Raw genomic sequence first — 20,451 nt, forward strand, 5'->3', positions numbered from 1 at the left:
CTGCAGTTTAATGCCATGCTGGGATCAGTCCTGAACAATGCAGCATCCTCCCCACACAAGGAGAACACTCCCAAGCCTCACCAGCTGTCTCCTGCCACCCAGATCTTGTCCCCCAGTGCTGGGAGCAGCTGCTAGGGCTGGCTGAGAGCTGTCCCTGGCAGGCAGCAGAGTCCCTGCCCCAGCACAGTGCCCTGGGCTGCAGGACCCTGCTCTGCAGGACAGCCCTGGGCACCCCTGGCTGCTCTGCACAAGAGACAAGCAGAGAATGTACTCACAGGCTCTGCAGGCATTGGCATGTTCCAGCTTGAGGAGATGGCTCCAGGAGCTGCAGCTGCATTGTCCTGCAGCCAGAGGTTCCTGTGCCAAGGGCTGGCAGTGATTGTGCCCCAGGCACTTCTCAGCCCCTTCCCAGCCCTGACTGATTGAAGCTCTCTGTGCCTCTGGGCTGTGCCCGGGCTGGCTGCAGGCAGTGCCCCAGCCCTGCTGGGCTGGCACAAGAGCTGCTCATCCAGAGAAATGTGCTTTTGAAGCTCTTCTTGGTGACCAGGAGCTGCCTCTGGGCCAGGAGCCCAGCCCAGCTCAGCAGCACAGACACAGCCCAAGGACTTTAATCAGCCTCTGGGGCTTTGTGCTCAGGCCCTGAACATCAGTCCCTGAGAGGGAGCTGAAGAAACCTGTCCAGAACTCCAAGGCAGAATCCAACTCCAAAGTTTCTTGGACTTTTAATGGCTCCCAGTGAGGGACACGACTGAGCAAGTGTCCCCAGGCCCCAGGCAGAGCAGAGAACTGCAGGCAGTGATGACAGGTGGGGACAAAGAGAAGCCAAGTCTTGGTGCCCTGGGGCACAGCAGGGTCTGTGCCAGCAAGGGCTGGGAGGAGACACCTTGTGCTGAGGCCCTGGGGCCTCCTGGCACAGCCCCAGCCAGGCTGGGCACTGTCAGCCCCTTGTGCTGCCCTCAGCATCCCCCCCTAGCCCACATCCCAGTGGCCTCAAGGATCTGCTGCAAGGAGTCCCTGGGGAGCCTTGCTCAGCAATGGCCCTGGGGGCTCCTTCATGCTCCCTGCAGGGACTGCAGCTTTTTCAAAGGACTTGGGGTTTGGCTTTTGCCTTGGAGTCTCTGAGAGGTTTGTGCAATCATGGCCTCCAATTATCTGCTTTAATTAATCCCTGGACAGGCTTTGTTAGTAACAACAGTCAGTGGGGCTCATTAATGCTTTCAAGTACTTCAGTTATTTTAAGGTACTTGGTGTTTCCCTTTTGATACAGACTCTGTGAGAGGTTTGTGCACCATGGCCCCAATTATCTACTTTAATGAGTCCCTTGAGGGCTTTGCATTGACACTTAGTGGGGCTCATTAATGCTTTGGGATACTCAAGTTTTCTAAGGTAGTTTGGATTTTCCTTTCCACACTGAGTCTCTGAGAGGATTTTGTGCCATCCTGGCCTCCAGTTCTCTCCTCCATGGAGTCCATGAGGTACCCTGTGTTGGAGATGGACCTCAGCAGGATGAGGTCCTTCATGCTTTGAGACACTTTTGGGTTTTCTTCTGACTTTGACTCCTGCAAAGGTTTTTGCAATCTCCTCTCAGGCCCTGAGGTTCCAGGGTTTAGCTCCAAATGCACCACGGGGCTTATTAGGATGAAGCATCTTTTGACAAACCATGGCTCTGCCTTGATTTCCCTGTGGTCTAGTCCAGTTCAGCAGGATGGTTTCCTTTTACAGTTATGGAGAAATATTTCAATGAGCTTCTAAGAAACATGTAATCCTATTTTAAAGAGTGTATTTTATGCTGTTCTCTTTAGAGAAGAGGTGATTGCAGCATTCTGTGATTGATATTGATCCAGGGTTTCTCCTAAGGAGGTCTGGCCAGGTCAGTGAAGTTGTACCTTGAGGTCTGACCCAGTGAGGACAACCTTGCCCCACATTTCCCAACCTCATGTGAGAAATGATTTTTACCTTCAAAAATTTAAATGGTTTATTAAGACTTTATCAAAATTCAACAGAAGACTGAATAAAGAAAAGAATACAGCCCTGGGAGCAAAGGATTCAGTCACCATGTGCTCATCTACAAAATGGATGCTTTGTCTTTTATACCTCCAGCCCCTCCCAAAGTCTTGTCAATTAACTCCTTCTTCACTGTCCAGTGCTGGAGATCACTGTCTCACACCTTGTTTGGAGGTCAGGTGCTGCCATAGGAACAAGCCAACCCTCCCAAATGCCCCAACTACTGAGGCCATCCTGTGATAGCAATGCAAGGGGGAGGGGAAGGATAACTGTACATCTACAAAACTTCTCTTAACATATATTTAATATTCACCCCTTAATTGTGAGAGTCAACCCTAGGATTACTCATCTATAACAAACCCCCCTTTTCTTTTTCTGTAAGTCATTTTTCTCAAACAATTAAGTAAAAAAGTTTCTCTCTCTTTTGAATGAGTCATACCAGCATCTGTTGATGTGGGCAAGGACAGTGGGAACAGGAGAAAAAAAATCTCAGGTTTTCCTTAGACACACTTATTTGGAATGGACAAAGGGCATCCCAGAGGTCCAGTGTGGCTTTGACTCCCATCTACCGTGCCTCTGTGGCTGCTACCCATAGTTGGTGTATCTTAGGGGTGAGTACAGAGGCCAACTTGGTCCTGCCCTCCAGTGCCTGTTGTATTAAAAGACAACTGAGGAATTACAGAGGTCTGGAATGGCCTTTTGTCCCTACTTTACCATGCCTACAGGGTTGCTATCCACAGCAGGGCTATGGAGCCTTCTTGGTAGCAGACAAAGGGGCCAACCCGGCCTTGCCCTCCTTCCTTTGTCCTATTTTCTTAAAGAAGCTGTCCCACTGCCTTTTACAGTCCCTTGTGTACTTCCCCTCAACAGCTGCTGGTAATTCTCACCCATGAAAACAGGAAGGCAGTTCTCGAGCTGGCTGGTGGAAGCTTGACTCTGCTTTTTGGGCATCTTGGTGTTTTCCTGGTTGTCTTTCAGTCTCTGCTTGAGAGTCAATCTTGTTTCACCCAGCCTGGATGTTACTGTCCACTCTTTGGGTTCTTCTCCTGGGCCTTTGACTCTGTTGCCATGAGTCCATCCCCGCTCTGCAGCTCGCACGGCCGATTCGGTGGTGAGCAGTGCCTGAAAGGGACCTTCCCACTGAGGAGTTAGAGGCTGATCTCTCCATGGCTTAATCATCACCCAATCCCCAGGATTTATATTATGGATTCTGAAATCCAGGGTGGTAGTTTGAGGAACTGCCCCTTTATGTCTTAGCCCTTCTAAGGTTTGTGCTATAGACATCACTTATTTCTTGGCATTGGCTTCCCCTTCCTCATGGGTGGCAGCCTTCTGGGGTGAGGTCAGGAAGGGAAACCCAAACATCATTTCATAGGTGACACCCCCAGATCTGACTGGGGTTGGGTTCTAGTTCTTAATAAGGCCAAAGGGAGACATTTTATCCATGACATTTGGGTTTCAATCATTACCTTAACTAGAGCTCTTTTAAGAGTTTGATTCATCCTCTCAACCTGACCGGAACTCTGTGGATGCCACGGAGTGTGTAATTCCAATTTTACTCCCAGGGCCTGAACAATTTTCTGCAATATCTTCAATGTGAAATGAGTTCCGCAGTCTGAATCAATCCTGTTTGCCATCCCATATCAGGGAATGATTGATTTTAGAAGTGTTTTACTCACAACACTGGCATTGGCTTTCACAGTGGGTACCACCTCTCCCCAGTGAGTCACGTAATCTGCTATCACTGGCAAAACTTCCACTGTTGTACCTGGGGAAGCTCAGTAAAGTCTACTTGGATGTTTTGGAAGGGCCTTAAGGCCAGTTCTCGCCCTCCTCTGAGTGTTTTCCTCATCATTTTCTCATTCACTTGTTGACATATCACACCCTGTTCAGTTACCTGCTTAGCTATTCTGAAAATTCCTGTGCATCCCCAGCCCCTTAGATATTGATCACTCAGCGCTTGTGTACCTCAATGTGTTGTTCCATGTATGCCTTCTAGCATTTTCCTGGCAAGGGGTTTATTATTATTTCCTTCCATCTGCTCATTTCCCTTTGTTGTCTTTCTTGGCTCCTATTTTAAGGAGTTCTTCCTCTTCTGTCCCACTGAATACAGGGACTTTTTGCATTTCTCTCATGGGGGTTGATACTATTATTAGTTTTTCTGTCTCTGATTCAGTTGCATTTTTGGCTTCTAAATCAGTGAAATTGTTCCCTTGCTCCCTTTTTGATGTCCTTCAACATATACCACCACTACTTCCTCTGGTAATTGTAAGGTTTCTAACTCTTCTAATACAATTTTTTCATCAATCAGTCCCTTTCCCTTTGAATTTAAAAGCCCCCTCTCTTCCCAAATTTTTCCAAAGGTATGCACTATTCCAAAAGTGTATTTTGAGTCCTGTATATATTGCTCTCCGTTTCCATGCTAATATTTCCAGAGCTCATTCTAGGGCATATAGATCACACGCTTGGGCTGACCAGTTGGAAGGTAACTTTCTCTTTTCTATGGCCACCAACCCTTCATGCACTATAGCGTACCCTGATACCCTGTGCCCTTTTATTACCCGTGAAGATCCATCGATGTTCAGTCATTTTCCACCTTGGAGTGGTTGATCTGTTAGGTCCTCTCTTCCTTTAGTTTGATAGTTTATAATCTCTAGGCAATTATGTATTAGTTCCTCACTTGGTTCTCCATACAAAAACTGGGCAGGGTTGAGTTGGTTACTCACAATTAGCTCTAAATCACTATTTATTAAGATGGTTTCGTACGTTAGCACTTAGGAATCACTGAGTAATTTCTCAGCCTTTTGGCTTAGGATACTTCTAACTGAGTGAGGGGTGTATACTTTCAGTTTTCTCCCAAACATTAATGTTTTGCTTTCTGCTAATGAGTAGGGCAGTCACTGCCACAGCCTGAACGCAGGTTGGCCACCCCCGGCTGACAGTTTTGATAAATAGGCCACTGGGTTCCTGGATCCTCCCCAGTCATGGGCTAACACTCCATGTGCTACCCCTTTGTCCTGGTTCAGGGCAAATTTGGGAGAGAACCCCCAAAGGGGCTCCTCTAGGAAAGCAGATTCAATCAGCCCCTCCCCCCAACCGGTCCAGGAGAAACTATCTCCTTGGAGAAAAGTGGAAAAAAACTGTTTATTAAACAATAGAACTTGCTGCTCCAAAAGAGAGGAGACAAACTTTTCTGACAGACTCAGAAAAGTCCCCTCCCTGTGTGACTGTGGTCACAAGGGTTTTCAGGATGAAGAAGAGACGAGAATGTTGACTCCATGATCAGAAGGCTTGATTTATTCTTTTATGATATAGGTTACATTAGACTATACTAAAAAGCAATTGAAAAGAAAAGGTTTCTTCAGCAGCTAGCTAAGCTAAGAATAGAAAAGAATGAATAACAAAGATCTGTGTCTCAGAGCAAGAGCCAGCTCTGCCATGAGTGGTCAAGAAATCCAAACACCCCACAGGAGACCAATCACCTGTTGCATTCCACAGCAGCAGATAACCATTGTTTACTTTGGTTACTGAAACTGCAGCTTGTCACAAGGAAAAATCCTAAGAAAGGATTTTTCATGAAAGATGTCTGCGACACCCTGGGCTGCAGCTTGGCTGACTCAGTCTCTTATCAGTCCCTCCGACCCTGGAGATGCCATGGCCCAGGCCCGACCCGGTGGCCACAGGTGGGGGGTGCCAGTGGTGTTCTGGGTGTTTATTCCAGAGCAGGCTTAAACAGGTCCAAAGAAAAGGGGAAAAAAATACAGTCCAGGGAACTTCTTTGCCTCAGTGAGCTAAAACTAACTGAAGCAAAGGAGAGCTCTGTCCCGCTGTCTGTCCATCTGCAGACAACACACTCCAGGAGCAGGAATGTGTAGGAGTGAGTGCAGTGCCTGAAAACAAACTGCACGCTTCTTCTCTCCCCCCTTCACTCTCTGGAACAAGTCTTAAAGGTGCAAAACTTATTATTCAGCATAAACAGAGCAAGACGATTGGGGATAAAAGCATCATATAGTCAACCCAGGACACCCCTTATCCACATATCGTCTGCTTACTATTAAAACTAATATATATTCTAACTCTACAAACACATACATTATACATCCAATATACAGCTATACACAGACAATGGTAGTAACATTCAGCAAACAGTGATATTTACACATAGGTCTCACCCCACAATCAGATCTCCCTGAGGTACACATGGTGTTCTTCCATCTCTTTGCATTATCCACCATGTGCAACCTGGTTCCTGAGCAAAAACAACCCCACAAATGAGTTTGTCTGTACTCAAGGCAGAATTGATCCAAACTGTCTTCCCTAACAAACCTCTGACATGTTCCACTGGAATTTTACCTCCATCTATTATATTCAAGGACTCAGACTGGGCAGGACCTGCTCGGTTGCTGGAACCTTGGCTGTTAACTAACCAGATGACCTTTGCTAAATGCTGCTCCCAATTTTTGAAAGATTCTCCCACTCAAGGCTTTCTACTGGCTTTTTAGTAGTCCATTGTACCTCTCTACTTTCTCTGCAGCTGGTGCATGGTAGGGGATATGGTACACCCACTCAATACCATGTTCCTTAGCCCAGGTGTTGATGAGTCTGTTCTTGAAATGAGTCCCATTGTCTGACTCAGTTCTCTCAGGGGATCCATGTCTCCACAGGATTTGCTTTTCCAGGCCCAGGATGGTGTTCCGGGCCACAGCATGAGGCACAGGGTAGGTTTCCAACCATCCAGTGGTGGCTTCCACCATGGTCAGCACGCAGCGCTTGCCCTGGCGTGTCTGGGGCAGTGTGATGGAGTCAATCTGCCAGGCCTCCCCATACTTGTACTTGGACCACTGCCCACCATACCATAGGGGCTTCACTCGCTTGGCCTGCTTGATGGCAGCACACGTCTCACAGTCATGGATAACCTGAGAAATTCTGTCTATGGTTAGATCCACCCCTCGGTCTCTTGCCCACTTATAGGTGGCATCTCTGCCCTGACAGCCTGAGCCATCATGGGCCTATCGAGCTAGGAACAACTCCCCCTTTTGTTGCCAATCTAAGTCTATCTTTGACACCTCTATTTTTGCTGCCAGATCTACCTGCTCGTTGTTTCAGGGTTCCTCATTAGCCCGAATCTTGGGGACATGGGCATCTACATGGCGGACATTCACAGGCAGCTTCTCCAACTCAGTGGCAATGTCTTTCCATTCATCAGCAGCCCAAGCTGGTTTTCCCCTATGCTGCCAGTTGGCCTCTTTCCACCTCTCCAGCCATCCCCACAGAGCATTGGCTACCATCCATGAATCAGTGTAAAGGTAGAGCTTTGGCCACTTCTCTCTTTCTGTGATGTCCAGCGCCAGTTGAACGGCTTTGAGTTCTGCAAGTTGACTTGATCCACCTTCTCCTTCAGTGGCCTCTGCGACCTGTCGTGTGGGGCTCCATACGGCTGCTTTCCACTTCCGGTTCATCCCTACGATGCGACAGGAACCGTCAGTGAAAAGAGCAGAGCGTGTTTCCTCTGGGGGCAGTTGATTATATGGAGGAGCCTCTTCAGCCCGTCATTGGTTCTTGTTCTTCATCTGTGACACCAAAATTCTCACCTTCGGGCCAATTTGTAATTACCTCCAAAATCCCAGGGCGATTCAGTTTACCTATATGGGCGCGCTGTGTGATAAGAGCAATCCACTTGCTCCATGTGGGACTGGTGGCATGGTGGGTGGTGGGAACCTTTCCTTTAAACATCCACCACAGCACCGGTAGTCGGGGTGCCAGGAGGAGTTGTGCTTCTGTACCAATCACCTCTGAGGCAGCTTGGACTCCTTCATAGGCAGCCAAGATTTCCTTCTCTGTGGGAGTGTAGTTGGCTTCAGAGCCTCTGTAGCTTCGACTCCAAAATCCCAGTGGTCAACCCCGAGTCTCCCCAGGCACCTTCTGCCAAAGGCTCCAGGACAAGCCATGGTTCCCGGCTGCAGAATAGAGCACGTTCTTAACATCTGGTCCTGTCCTGACTGGGCCAAGGGCAACCACATGAGGGATCTCCTGCTTGATCTGGGCAAAGGCTTGTTGCTGCTCAGGGCCCCAGTGGAAATCATTCTTCTTGCCGGTGATCAGGTAAAGAGGCCTCACGATCTGACCGTATTTGGGAATGTGCATCCTCCAAAAGCCTATGGCTCCCAGGAAAGCTTGTGTTTCCTTCTTGCTAGTTGGTGGAGACATTGCTGTGATCTTGTTGATGACATCGGTGGGAATCTGATGCCGTCCATCTTGCCACTTTACTCCTAGAAACTGGATCTCATGAGCTGGTCCCTTTACTTTGCTCTTTTTAATGGCGAAACCAGCTCCCAGGAGGATTTGGATGATTTTCTCTCCTTTCTCAAATACTTCCATTGCCGTTTTCCCCCACACAATGATGTCATCAATGTACTGCAAGTGCTCTGGAGCCTCACCCTTTTCCAGTGCAGTCTGGATCAGTCCATGGCAGATGGTGGGGCTGTACTTCCACCCCTGGGTCAGTTGGTTCCAGGTGTACTGCACAGCCCTCCAGGTGAAAGCAAACTGAGGCCTGCATTCTGCTGCCAGAGGAATGGAGACAAACACGTTAGCAATGTCTATAGTGGCAAAGGACTTTGCTGCCTTGGACTCCAGCTCGTACTGGAGTTCCAGCATGTCCGGCACAGCAGCGCTCAGTGGTGGAGTCACTTCATTCAAGGCATGATAGTCCACAGTCAAACTCCATTCTCTGTCAGACTTGTGCACAGGCCAGATGGGGCTGTTGAAGGGTGAGTGGGTTTTGCTGACCACCCCTTGGCTCTCCAGCTCACGGATCATTTGTGGATGAGGATCACGGCATCTCAATTTGTTCAATATTGCCAGCGGTGCACTGTCGAGGTGGCAATCGGCACTCGTTGCTCTTCCACCTTCAGGAGAGCTACTGCAGATGGGTTTTCTGATAGTCCAGGCAAGGTGTTTAACTGCTTGATGTTCTCAGCCTCTAGAGCAGCTATGCCAAAAGCCCATCTGAGTCCCTTTGGGTCTTTGTAACAGCCATTCTGGAGGAAATCTATGCCCAGAATACACGGGGCCTCTGGGCCAGTCACAATAGGATGTTTCTGCCACTCCTTCCCAGTCAGGCTCACCTGGGCTCCCAACAGGGTCAATTGCTGTGATCCCCCCGTCACCCCAGCAATGGAAACAGGTTCTGCCCCCACATGTCCCGATGGTATCAGGGTACACTGCGCACCAGTATCAACTAAGGCATCGTATTTTTGTGGCTCTGATGTGCCAGGCCATCGGATCCACACCGTCCAGAAAATCCATTTTTCCCGTGCCTCTCCCTGGCTAGAGGCAGGGCCCCTCTAACCCTGGGCATACATGGTCAAGGTACCTTCCAGGGGATCTGACGGATCATACTCAGCAGCTCAGTCATGGGAGGTTGGGGCTACCTTCACTTTACTGGAATTCCCTCGATTAGTGTTTCCCTCCTTGAGCTGATGCACCCGTGCTGCCAGGACAGAAGTGGGTTTTCCATCCCACCTTCCCATGTCTGCCCCATGGTCACACAGAAAGAACCACGGGTCAGCCCGTGGGCTATACCCTCTCTCTGTAGCTGGGGAACGTTGGGCTCTGACTCTGGGGCCTGTGACTCGCACTGGTGCAATGTGGGAACTGTTCCTCCTCACCTCCTCCCTAATCTCCCTCATCTCCTCTCTGAGTTCTTGGACCACAACAGAGACATGAGCCTGCATTGGGCCATTGATCACACTCTCATAATTTCTAAGCTTGTTGGCAACAGAACCCACTGAATCTCGTTTGTTATTGGCAATAATCATTGCAATAAAGGTGGTGTATTGAGCTGGCCCCAGATTTGCCAGACTCCACAACATTTGCCCTGTGCACCTGACCTTGTCTGGGTCAATATCATGCTGTCCATCCCTCCCAAAGAGTACCTCCAATACTGCCACTTCTCTCAGCTGTTGGATCCCTTCCTCAAGAATCTTCCAGTGCATTCTATGGTGCTGGTCCTGCATTCTCTCCCTGTGGACAAACCTCTCTCTGACACTCATTAAAAGCTGTTCCCAGAGGGAAAGGGACCTTGGCTCCCTTACAAAAATCAGATTCATACCTGAGTCCTGAGTCAAGTGTCCCAAATTCCTTGCCTCACCACCATCCAGCTGGACACCTGTCCCCATAAGGTCCCAGACCCAAAGTAGCCAGGTTGTATAAGCCTCATGTCCCTCTCATACAATGTCTTTGTGCAGATTACGGAGACTTTCGTATGTCAGGGACTCGGTGGTGACCTCAACTGTTGCCTCTCCTGGGCGTTGGGAAGGCTTTCCTTTCATATCCTCATCTGGGTGCTCTGATTTCATCTTAGATCTCCTTGTTTCCACCAGGGCGACTGCTGCTGGCTGTGACTGCCTTTGCAGTTCAGCTGGAACCTGGACAGTTGTAACATCTGTGGGTTCCACTGCTGCACCATCAGACTCTCCCTCTTTGAGGCAGGGGGATGGCTTTTCACCAGCTGTGGAAATGTACTCCTTCAGCACCTGGCCCATCTCTTTCATTAGAACCCTCATCCAGCCTGGGTGGTTCATTTCTGAGGTGGGCTGTGGGGCAGGGTCAGGCTCTGGGGCAGCAGCATCCCTTGTCTCTGGGGTAGGTGTCAGTGTGGTTATCCAGGTTAATCTTCCCCTATCTCTGAATGCTAAATGTAACAGGCCTATCAGCAACCCCAGCCACTGTATGATATCATTAGCATTTAGAGTGGATCTGAACCCTTTGAAAACTGCTGGGGCAGACCCAAAGAGCTGGGTGAAGGGCTGGGAAAAAATTTGCCCCCGTGTCATTTCCTCAAAGTAAGAACCATTATTAAAGTAACCCCCAAAAACATACACTTAGTGTGTGATAGCTCTGAATCCATGTGCCTGCCTTCCAGAGGAAGTTAAAGATCCATGAATTCCTCACCTCATTAAGCCATAAAGCAAACTGGATAACAGCCAGGGCAGCCTTAGTTTGGTTAGCCTGTGTTCCCAGGGATTGCCTGGGTGCTCCTGATGGGGCAGAAGGAAGAGCTCCAGGCCCTCTGTGAGGGTGATGAGGGCAGTGGGCTGTCAGCGGGGGCTGGCTGGGGGACCTGCAATGCCTGGGTAGGGAGCTGCAATCCCTGCCCCGGCTGCGGTGGGCTTTGCTCCTTGTGTGGACCAGGGGTGGCGTGGGCAGAGCACACAGAGATTTCAGGGATGCGGGCAGGGGGATTCATGGCCAGCACTTTGCAGCTGATCCCCTTGGTCTCTCCTCTCTTGTGGCCATGGCAAGAGCTGGGTGGGATGGCTCTGGCAGGAAGGTCTCCTTGGATTCCTGCACATCCAGGTTCTGACCGTGGCTCTGCTCCTCTCTCTTCCAGCCCTTCGAGCCCTGAGTGAAGACAACAGCCCCTCCTGCATAAGCACATTTGTTCAGGTGATGTTTGAGGGAAGAGCTGCAGAACTTTCATCTGCTGGCTCAGAAGAACCAGTGTCTCTTTAAGACCTGGAGATCCCTTGGAAGGTGAGACCACCTGGAGACCAGAGGGGATCAGCTGGATATCCAGGCACAGCTGATGACTGGCACAACCGAGCCTGTGGGAAGCTCCCATAGCTCCTGCCTTCTCCCTCCCTGTTGACAGCTCCCTCCCTCCAGCCCTCAGACCCTGCCCATCCCCTTTCTTCCCTCCCAGCTCATCCCTTTGCTTCGCCTTCCATTAATAAACAGTTTGGCTTCCTCACTTTACCTGTATCTCTGTGGAGCTGGAGCGATGCAAATCCGGGGCCCTGGGACACACAGGCCCCTGCTGCCGTTCTCTCCCACACTGTGTTTTGTGCACAGACACAGAGGAATGAGGGCAGGTCAGGCTGGAAAGGTTCCTGTGCTGAAGGCGCAGTTGTACAGCACTGTGGAGTTACAGATCTTTCTGAGCACCCTGGAGCCCCTGGATGTTGGAAGAGCAAACCTGAATATGCTCTAAACCCAGCTGAGAGGGATTCTATGGCAAGCATCCACGGAGGTCAAAGGAGCTTGGAATGCTGGAAGTTTTCAAGAATAGCTTCCTAAAAGCACAGCAGTGCTCCATCCCTGCACAGGATGAAGAAGAGGGCAGAACCAGAGACCATCCGGGCTTAGCAGGGAGCTCTGGGTGTGCCTAAGGGCAGATGAAGCAGCAGCACGGTGCCCGAGACTCGGACACGCGGCCGTGCCGGTGCCCGGAGCGCTGCCAGGCAGTGCCGGGATCCCGGCTGTGGTTCTGGTCCCCACAAGTGAGGAATGGCAGCTCCAGGCTCAGAGCCAGTCAGAAAGCCAACCAAGGGAGAGCAGAGGGAGGGCACCCTTCCAGTTTCTCTTGGGCATGGCCACAAATCAACCCCTGCTGCTTCTTCCTCCGCCTGAGTTTGGGCTGTGCTGGTGGCAGAGCCAGCCAGGTTGTGCTCTGTGTTCCAAAGCCTGTTGGGAGAGAGCATGAAAAGCGCTGTGTGCACAGCAGAGTCCTGGAAGGTGCTGGCAAGAGCGTCCTGTGGGGACAGGGCTCTGGGCTCTGTCTGGGAACAGCCTGGTTTTGGTGCTGTGAGCACAGGCAGGAGCTGAGGCAGGGGAAGAGGCGGCGGGCAGCTTGTGTTTGTAGAGGGCCTGGGGCTGCACCTCTGAACCTCCACCTGGACACACACTTGGGGGAATATGAGCTAGAGCTGGAGGGCCTGTCCTGAAAGGACCTGGAGTCATTCAGCCTTGCCAGCTTTGCTTAAGAGTGTGTTGGTGTTGCCCAGGAAAGCCACACATTTGGGGAAATGCCTTTGGAGGAAAGGGGCTTGCTTCTCAAGGAAAGTGCTTCCCAGGGAGCTCCCAGTGAGGCAGGTGCGAGTGTCCCCCTTTGGCTCTCTGTGCTCCTTTCAGTCCTTGATGCCCGTTGCACTTGGCAGAGGAGCAGGACAAGGGAGAAGGCTGTGAAGAGCAGGTTTGGCATCCGCCTGGACCTGCAGAGACCAAGCCAAGCACCTGCAGCAGGGTGTGTTCCCTCCCTTTGGACAGAGGGTGAGCAGGAGCATCTCTGTCCAGCCATGAGCCCCAAAGCTGTCTGTGAGAGCTGTGAATTAAAAGGCCTTTGCACACACACTTTTCACATCTTTCCTGTCTGCTGTGTTTCAACTCTTGGCAAAAGGCATTTGCCTCCTGCTTGGTGGGAGCTGCTGTGGCCCAGGGCCAGCACAGAGCTGGGCTGTGTGGACCAGGCAGCGAGGAGAGCCTTGGCTGATCTTGGTGTGTCCCTGCACTCAGAAAAGGCCTCCCAAGGGGTCCTGCTCATTGGCTCTCCCTGTGCATCTTGGAGAGAACAAGGTGGGCATTTCTGCCAGCTGGGCGTCAGCAGGCCTCAAAATGGGGGCGTGTGGTGGAGTGAGCCCAGCTGAGATCCCCTGAGAGGAGCCCAGTGCTCCTTGCTCCTCTCTGCTGAGCCGGGAGCGTTTGTCTGCTTTCGGGATGGCCCTGGCTGTGTCAGGGCTGCTCCGTGGACACGAGACAGCCGCTCCTGTCCCGCTGGGTCCCAGCAGTGCCTGGCAGCAGCCCTGCATCCACGTCAGGATGCTGGCCAAGAGAGGCCCTGGAAGCTGAGGCAGCTGATTTGAAGCTTTTGCAGATACACACAGGGGATGGCCAGCAGTGTTCCCTCAGGATACAGCAGTGCTGAGGCGCCTCCCCAGAGCTGCCTGATGCTGCCCACTCCTTGTGGCACCAGTTGCTTTCCTGTGGGATGTTCTACATCCCCCAAGAGTGAAGAGGGAGCTGGAGAAAGAGCTGGCCAGGCTGCTCTGGATCCTTTCCCAGCAGCCCTGGCTGAGTGGAGCAGTCCGAGCTGAGCGCAGAGGTGCCCATGGAACAGCCGTGCCCAGGAAGGCTCGCTGGGAAGGGTGATCCAGGAACCACAGGCCTGGCAGCCTGAGCTGCCACCGGGGAAGGCCTTGGAGCAGATCCTCCTGAGTGCCAGCCCACGGCACGTGCAGGGAACCAGGGCGTCTGCTGGAGGCTGGGAAAGCTCTGCAGAGGGACGGGCACAGCTGGGGTTCCTGGTGAGGTGTTGAGGGCTTCTGTGTGGGATTTTGGGGGGTAGGTGTTGGTGGGGTGTTGGGGAAGGAGTTGTCTGGAAGGTGAGAGGTCTGGGCTGGAATTTGAGTCCGTTTGAAGGCAGCATCTATGCTTTGGCACAGCTTTGGTTATGGAGGGCAGAAAGAATATCTGTGACTATTTCTATTCATGGTCCTGTTTCCCCTGCAGGGAACAAGAGGGGAGAGCTGTACTTTCTTGGCCACTTAGATATCTGTGCTGGGGGAGGATCAGCCCTTTTGCCATCTACTCATTTGTTTGGGTTACTCTTGTAACACTGAGTGGTCTTTCATTCCTTGAGAGTTTTTATTCCTTAAGAAAATTAGGAGATTATCATCCCTTCATCAAAATCCATTTGCAAATCAAAGAATGGTCTTCTTTTTGGCTCTGTGTAGTGTTATGTTTTCTAAAGTGACATTCAATAGATGATAAGGCAAATGAGTTGCTGCTTCAGGATGGTCTACACAAACTTGTAGACCAGTCACATTCTCAGGCCATCCCAATAAATTTGGGAAGTTTGCAAATTTTGGAACTACTTGAGCTGAGCAATGGGAAGTAAAACTTTCCTGAAGTGAGGATTCCTTAATGCCAGATTCTTCTGTGTCTTCATGGCAAAGATGTGTTTGTGGTGCAGGAAATGACTTCAATGAGAAAATAATTCCAGCACAGAGTAAGAGCTTCTGACAGAGAGCAAGTGTTGCCAGCAGTTGCTGCAGGTGCTGCTGCCATCAGCCCCCAGTGCACGTGGGCTTTGGCTCCCTGTGGCACAGCAGCCCCCCGGGGGCACAGGTCTCTGGGGCAGGAGACGGGCACCAGCGCTGCCAGGGCTCGGGGGTGGCAGCTCTGCTTGGGCAGGGACTCTGCCACAGCTGCTGCTGTCAGCGCTGCCCAGGCCCCAGGGCTCAGAGCAGCATTTGTGCCCTGGCCCACACATTCCTTGTCTGTGTCACACCCGTGGGTTTAGGATGGCCACCGGCCGGGAGGTGTCCCAAGGAGGCCATGCCAGCTTCCCTGGAAGGCCCCGTGCCCTTCCCAGCGTGGCTGCGTCGGCAGCCCTGGGGCTCCTTCTGCTGCCCTGAGCCCGCAGAGCAGGGCAGCGTTTGCTGATGCTCTGAGCCCTTCCTAAAGATCCTGTGGGGCTGCCTTGGACACCTGGGGCCAGGCATTCCTTCCAGCCTGGGCCACTTTGGCTGGGCTGGGGGCAGCCCCAGGGCAGGGGGCAGTGTGTGCAGGGGCCCTTTGTGACACGGTGCAGCATGGTCACTGTGGCATAGAACGGGTGTCCAAGGGCCCTTTGTGACACGTGGGAAATAGAAGCTTGCCCGGCTGCTGGGAACAGGCAACGGGGCAGAACGGGACAGAGCGGTGCCGTGAGGAGCCCCCGCACAGCGCCCTCGTTCCTGTCCGACCCGGAGCCTTTCCCAGGCGTTATTCCTGCAGGTGACCTCGAGGCCAGACCACAGGACTTGCTGACCCGTGGTCTCCCTGAGGCTTCTCTTCTGCAGGAGCCTTCGAGGCCAGACCCCAATCCTTGACAGGAGTCTCCTGTCCTTGTGGCAGGAGCCCTTGAGACCGAGCGCAGGACTTGCCGTCCTGCAGCCTTCCTGAGGCTTCTGTCTTGGAGGTGCCTTCCAGGCAGCTTTTGCAAGGCATCTCACCTGCAAATAGCCACAAATCCAGTCAGAGATATGGAGCAGAGACCCCCGAGAGTGCCCAAGCTGGCCTGGGTGGAGGAGGAGGAGGAAGAAGGCCCTGCAGCTGCCCCAGCACAGGAGACCGAGGAGGTGGTGCCGTTCCAGCCACCGCAGGAGGGTGAGTGGCAGAGCTGGTCCACAGGGTTGGCGTCTGCAGCCAGCTTGACCCCATGCCATGCCATGCCATGCCATGCCATGCCATGCCATGCCCTGCCATGCCATGCCATGCCATGCCATCCTATCCCCTGGGGAAATGCCCATGGACAGGACGGAAGAGGGCCTGGGCAGAAACCCCGCAGTGGCCGCGCTCCATCCCCTGGGCCATCCCGGGGCTCTCCCTGCCTGGGCAGCACAGGGCTGGGCTGTGTTCTCCGGCCTCTCCCGCAGCCCCTCAGCTCTGGCTGCACTCACTCTTTGCCAGATGCAGCCCTGGAGTGCACACAAGAGCAGGAATCCAGCCGTGGTCGCTTCCACAGCACAGCGCAGGTACCTGCAGCCACCCCCACCTGGGCTGGGCCTGCTGTCACTGCTCAGCCCAGCACCGTGTGTGCAGCACTCCATGCAACATCCCCGGCTTCCTGCCCGTCTCTTACAGTTCATCTGCAAATTCATCAAGAGAATGCAGGAGGAAGAGACCATGGCCATGGGCACTGGGCTCAGACCATACTCGCCCATCTTCAAAACCAAGCCCAGTGCTGCCCTCCTGTGTATGCTTGTAGAGGAAGGTTTTTACTATCCAAACCAAGTAAGCAGCCTGTGGGCAGGGTTTGATCCTCCCAGGAATTGCTTGGCCTCCCAAGCCACACATGCTGGTTGCTGTGAGCCTTTGAGGCCACATGGCAGTGCGCTGGGAAGGGAAGCACTTCTCTGGGCAAGCTGGGAACATTGCTCCCCCTGGCAGCTTTCCAAGTCTCCCTGTGCCTTCTCCAGGTGCCTGCCATGGTGAGGTTCATCCACCAGTGGCTCCTGGCCAATGATTGTGCTGAAGCCAGGCTGGACAAGGCCCTGCTGGATCTCACGGAAGCACAGCCAGATGACGCAGTCCTGACGCTGCTGCGTGTGGCCCCGTCCTGTGACAGGTATGGGGCCCACCTGCCCAGAGGGCTCAGGCCTCCCCAGCCCATCAGCCTGTACAGCCTGACGCAGGTGTCTGAGCAACAGAGACTTCCAGGGGCCTCTGGCTGCTGCCTTTCCCAGCCCTGGCACGTCAGCCCCTGAGCCTGCTGCCATGCTCCCTCCCTGCCCCTCAGGGCTCTGTCCCCACAGGCCTGGGCTGCCTGGCTGCTGCTGGCCAGGGCCAGTGGGCAGAGGCAGAGCTGGCAGCCAGCTCAGCTCCCCACGCTGCTGTGGCTGAGACCCCCCTGAGACAGAGCTCTGACCCCCCAGAGCTGCCATGGCCATGTGGAAGACCATCATGGGCTCAGCCAGGACTGCCGAGCTGGCACAGCTGATCCTCCTGGATGTGCTGGGGAGCTGGCCAGAGCACAGCACGTGCACCTCCGATGGGGACCGAACGGCTGTCTTTAACCTGGCTGTGAGTTTCTGCAAGTGGCCTTTGCTGGCCCCAAGGCCGCCTCTCCAGCAACTCTCCATCCTCCTTCCCCCACTGCATCTGCCTGCCTCAGGCGCTGGCCTGAAACCTGGCCCAGGGGCAGTTTCAGGCCCAGCAGGCCCCGTGCTCCCCCTGCCAAGGTCTCTGCGGGCCTCTCCCTACCACGCTCGGGCCCTGCCACACGGATGCCTGGGCACTGAGCGCTGTCTCGGGGGCCTTTGTCCCTTGCAGGCAACCGTGGTGATGTGGAAGATCCTGCAGGTGCCCTGTCTGCCACGGATATTGAAGGTGTATTTCCCCCGCCTATTTGTGCATCTGCTCTTCCAAGTGTTCTCCAGCACCTTGGAGATGCCAGAGGAGGTCGATGCCTTCTGGAAGCGATGCCAGCAAGAGCACGGCCTTGCCACCAGCCCCAACAGGTGCTCCATCCCACTCCTCCTGTCCCTGCCACATGGCCTGCCAAGGAGCCAGTGCTGCCAGCGTGACCTGGCCTTTGCTGTGCACACAGGTTCGCAGTGCGCACCCTGAAGTCCCTGCTCTGCCTTCTCCGCTGTGAGGATGTGGTGGTAGCAATGGAACGCAGGTGTGGCTGGGACACGCTGCTCTCTCTTGACACCCACCACTTTGCCGTGGCTCTGCTGGCCAGGTGAGAGCCCCTTCTCCCCACTGCCTCTGACATTTGTGCTCTGTGCTGGGGTGTCCTGCAAAGTTTCCGTGGTCATGGGCCAGAGGGCCTTGTCACTGCGGGACAGCCAAGCAGACTAGAAAAGGCTGGCAGAGGAGGGTGCCCATGAGAAAGCAACTCCCGAGTGGCCCAGGTCCCCTTGCTGGAAGGGTGGTGGGGAAAGATGAGAACTCTGTGAGTCACTCCTGGGAGAGATTTGCCCCACTGGCTCAGGGTCTTGTTTCCTTTTTCCTCTTTTTAGAGAAATTTCCCATTCAGCCCTACACTTTTGTTCTGGGATTGCATTCTACCTGCTCGCCATGCTCGGCCAAGAGATGCCATACTGGGATTTCCCTGCCCTGGCATTCCTTGTGGAGGTGAGCCTCAAGGCCAGCGCTGCCTCCCAGCTCTCTGCCCTCTCGTAGGCACAGCTGCTAGGACGGTGCCCGTGCCCTGTGCTGCTGCCTGGGCCCGGCCCTGTGCGGTTCCGGGCTCCTGCCGGCCGGCTCCCTGTCACTGCCCTGTGCCTTTCAGGTCCTCGAGTGCCTGGACTTGAGGGAATGCAGTGACAGTGTTCTGCAGATCATGGCACAGAACCTCCAGAGCCAGCACAGGGCCAGGCATTACTTGGCACTCAGAGGCCTCGTAGTGCTGGGCAAGAATCCCTTGATGGTGAGAAGGGGGCAGTGGCTGAAGCCGTGCAGGCAGCGTGGGCTGGGCAACGCCGTCGCTTGGCCTTGCCTGGGCTTGGGGCCCTGGGGCAGCTGCTCCCAGCTCTCCTGCCTCCCGCTTCAGCTGCCCCAGTGCTTTGGGACAGGCCTTTGGCCTCTGGGCCCTGCGGCAGCAGACTGGCCTTTCACAACCTTGTGTTCTGCACAGGCTGAAAAAATGGGGAGCCTGACTGAAAGTCTTGTGGAGCTCCTGCAGGAAAATGATAGCCACATGATCAGGATGACCATTCTTCTACTCCGATATTTGCTCCTGGATATTGGGGGTGCCCCAATAGCCACCCCCATTGCCCTGCAGCTGGCTGAGGCGCTCCTGCCACTCTTTGACCACGTAAGGCTCTGTGCCCACAGCCACGGCCGCCGGCTGCTGCCCGGACACTTGGTGCCCTGTGCAGATGCAGGCCTGTGCCCTGGGGGGCCTAAAGCAGCTGATGCTGAGGTCTTTTGCCCTTCCTCTCCTACAGGATGATATCCGGGTGCAGCTGAGCTCCATGTGTGTCTTTCAAGAGATGCTGGACTTATTAACAGAAGATGGAAGAAAGGCCCCGAAGTCCCACGTGCGCCAGAGCCTGGTCCCACTCTACGTCCACTGCCATGATGAGAATCGGATTGTTGCTGAGGTGAGGACCTGTGGCCACCTGCTGTCCCCCTGGCAGGGGACTGGGCTGACTCCTGCCCTGGCACCTTGCGAGCTGCAGCCTCCTCCAGGCTGTGGCACTGGGATGCTCCTGTGCCCTGGCCTGTGGGGCCAACACCGCGTCTCTGCTGCTCTCCAGGCCTCCCGGGAAACGCTGCATTCTGCAGCCGGATTCCTGAAGAGGCGGAATCTTGAACAAATGCTCCAGGTGGATCAGACATGGAGGTTTGGCGAGTGCTTGGTAAGAGAAGCCGAGAACGCCCAGGTTCAGCCTGGAGAAGGCCCCTGAGGGCGGTGCTCAGTGTGCGGGGCCGGGCAGCTGTGCCCCTGCCCGCTGCTGCAGCCAGAGGCCGCGGGGGCTCTTCTCCAGGCTCCCGTGGGCCCGAGCCGGGTGCCCATGGAGCCCCGGCCCGGCGGGGCTGCGGGCCGGCACCGCGGCTCCCCGGGCAGCAGCCGGCCCTCTGCCCCCTGCCCTCGGGAGCCCTTGGCCAGCGGCCGCTGGCCGCGCCTCAGGGCTGTGCGGGCAGGGGAGGCCGGGGCTGGGCGCAGGCAGGGCCCGGCCCAGGGGCTGAGCCCGCGCCAACCCTTCCCTCCTGCCGCTCTCTGCAGCTGGCAGAGGACAGGAGCCGAGTGGCCGAGCACCTGCGCCGGGCCCTGCGCTACCTGCAGAGCCCACAGGAGCCCCTGCGAGTGGCGGCCATCAGGTTCATGGGTGAGCCACGAGCCCGGGCTCCCTCCCCGGCCCGCTACAGCTCGGCCCCGGCCCCGCCTGCTGCCCCGGCAGCGCCAGCCGGGCCCGGCGCCGTGGAGCCCCGCCTGGCCTGGGCATTGCTGCTGCCGCCCTCTGGCAGCCGTGCCCTGGGGCGGCAGCGTGCGCCAAGGGCCGGGCTGAGCCCTGCCGGGCCAGCAGCCCTTGTGGCCACAGCGCCGGCAGCGCCGCTGGCAGGGAGCTGTGCCGCTGGGGCCGTGACAGGCTCTGTGTTCACAGGCATGGCCGGGCGGCACCTGAGGGGGCAGCAGCAAGAGCTGCAGCTGATCTGCACTGGTGAGTGAGG

General features: G+C 54.5%; 1 protein-coding gene across 1 annotated transcript in view; it reads right to left on the reverse strand.

Annotated features, from left to right (window-relative positions):
- The window catches only part of LOC139605317 (uncharacterized), an 850,331-nt gene that overhangs the window by 664,588 nt on the left and 165,292 nt on the right, over nucleotides 1-20,451 (reverse strand).

Source organism: Agelaius tricolor, unplaced genomic scaffold (assembly GCF_023055355.1).
Source record: "Agelaius tricolor isolate 1412-34295 unplaced genomic scaffold, bAgeTri1.0.p SCAF_64, whole genome shotgun sequence".
In the NCBI taxonomy this organism is placed as follows: domain Eukaryota; kingdom Metazoa; phylum Chordata; class Aves; order Passeriformes; family Icteridae; genus Agelaius; species Agelaius tricolor.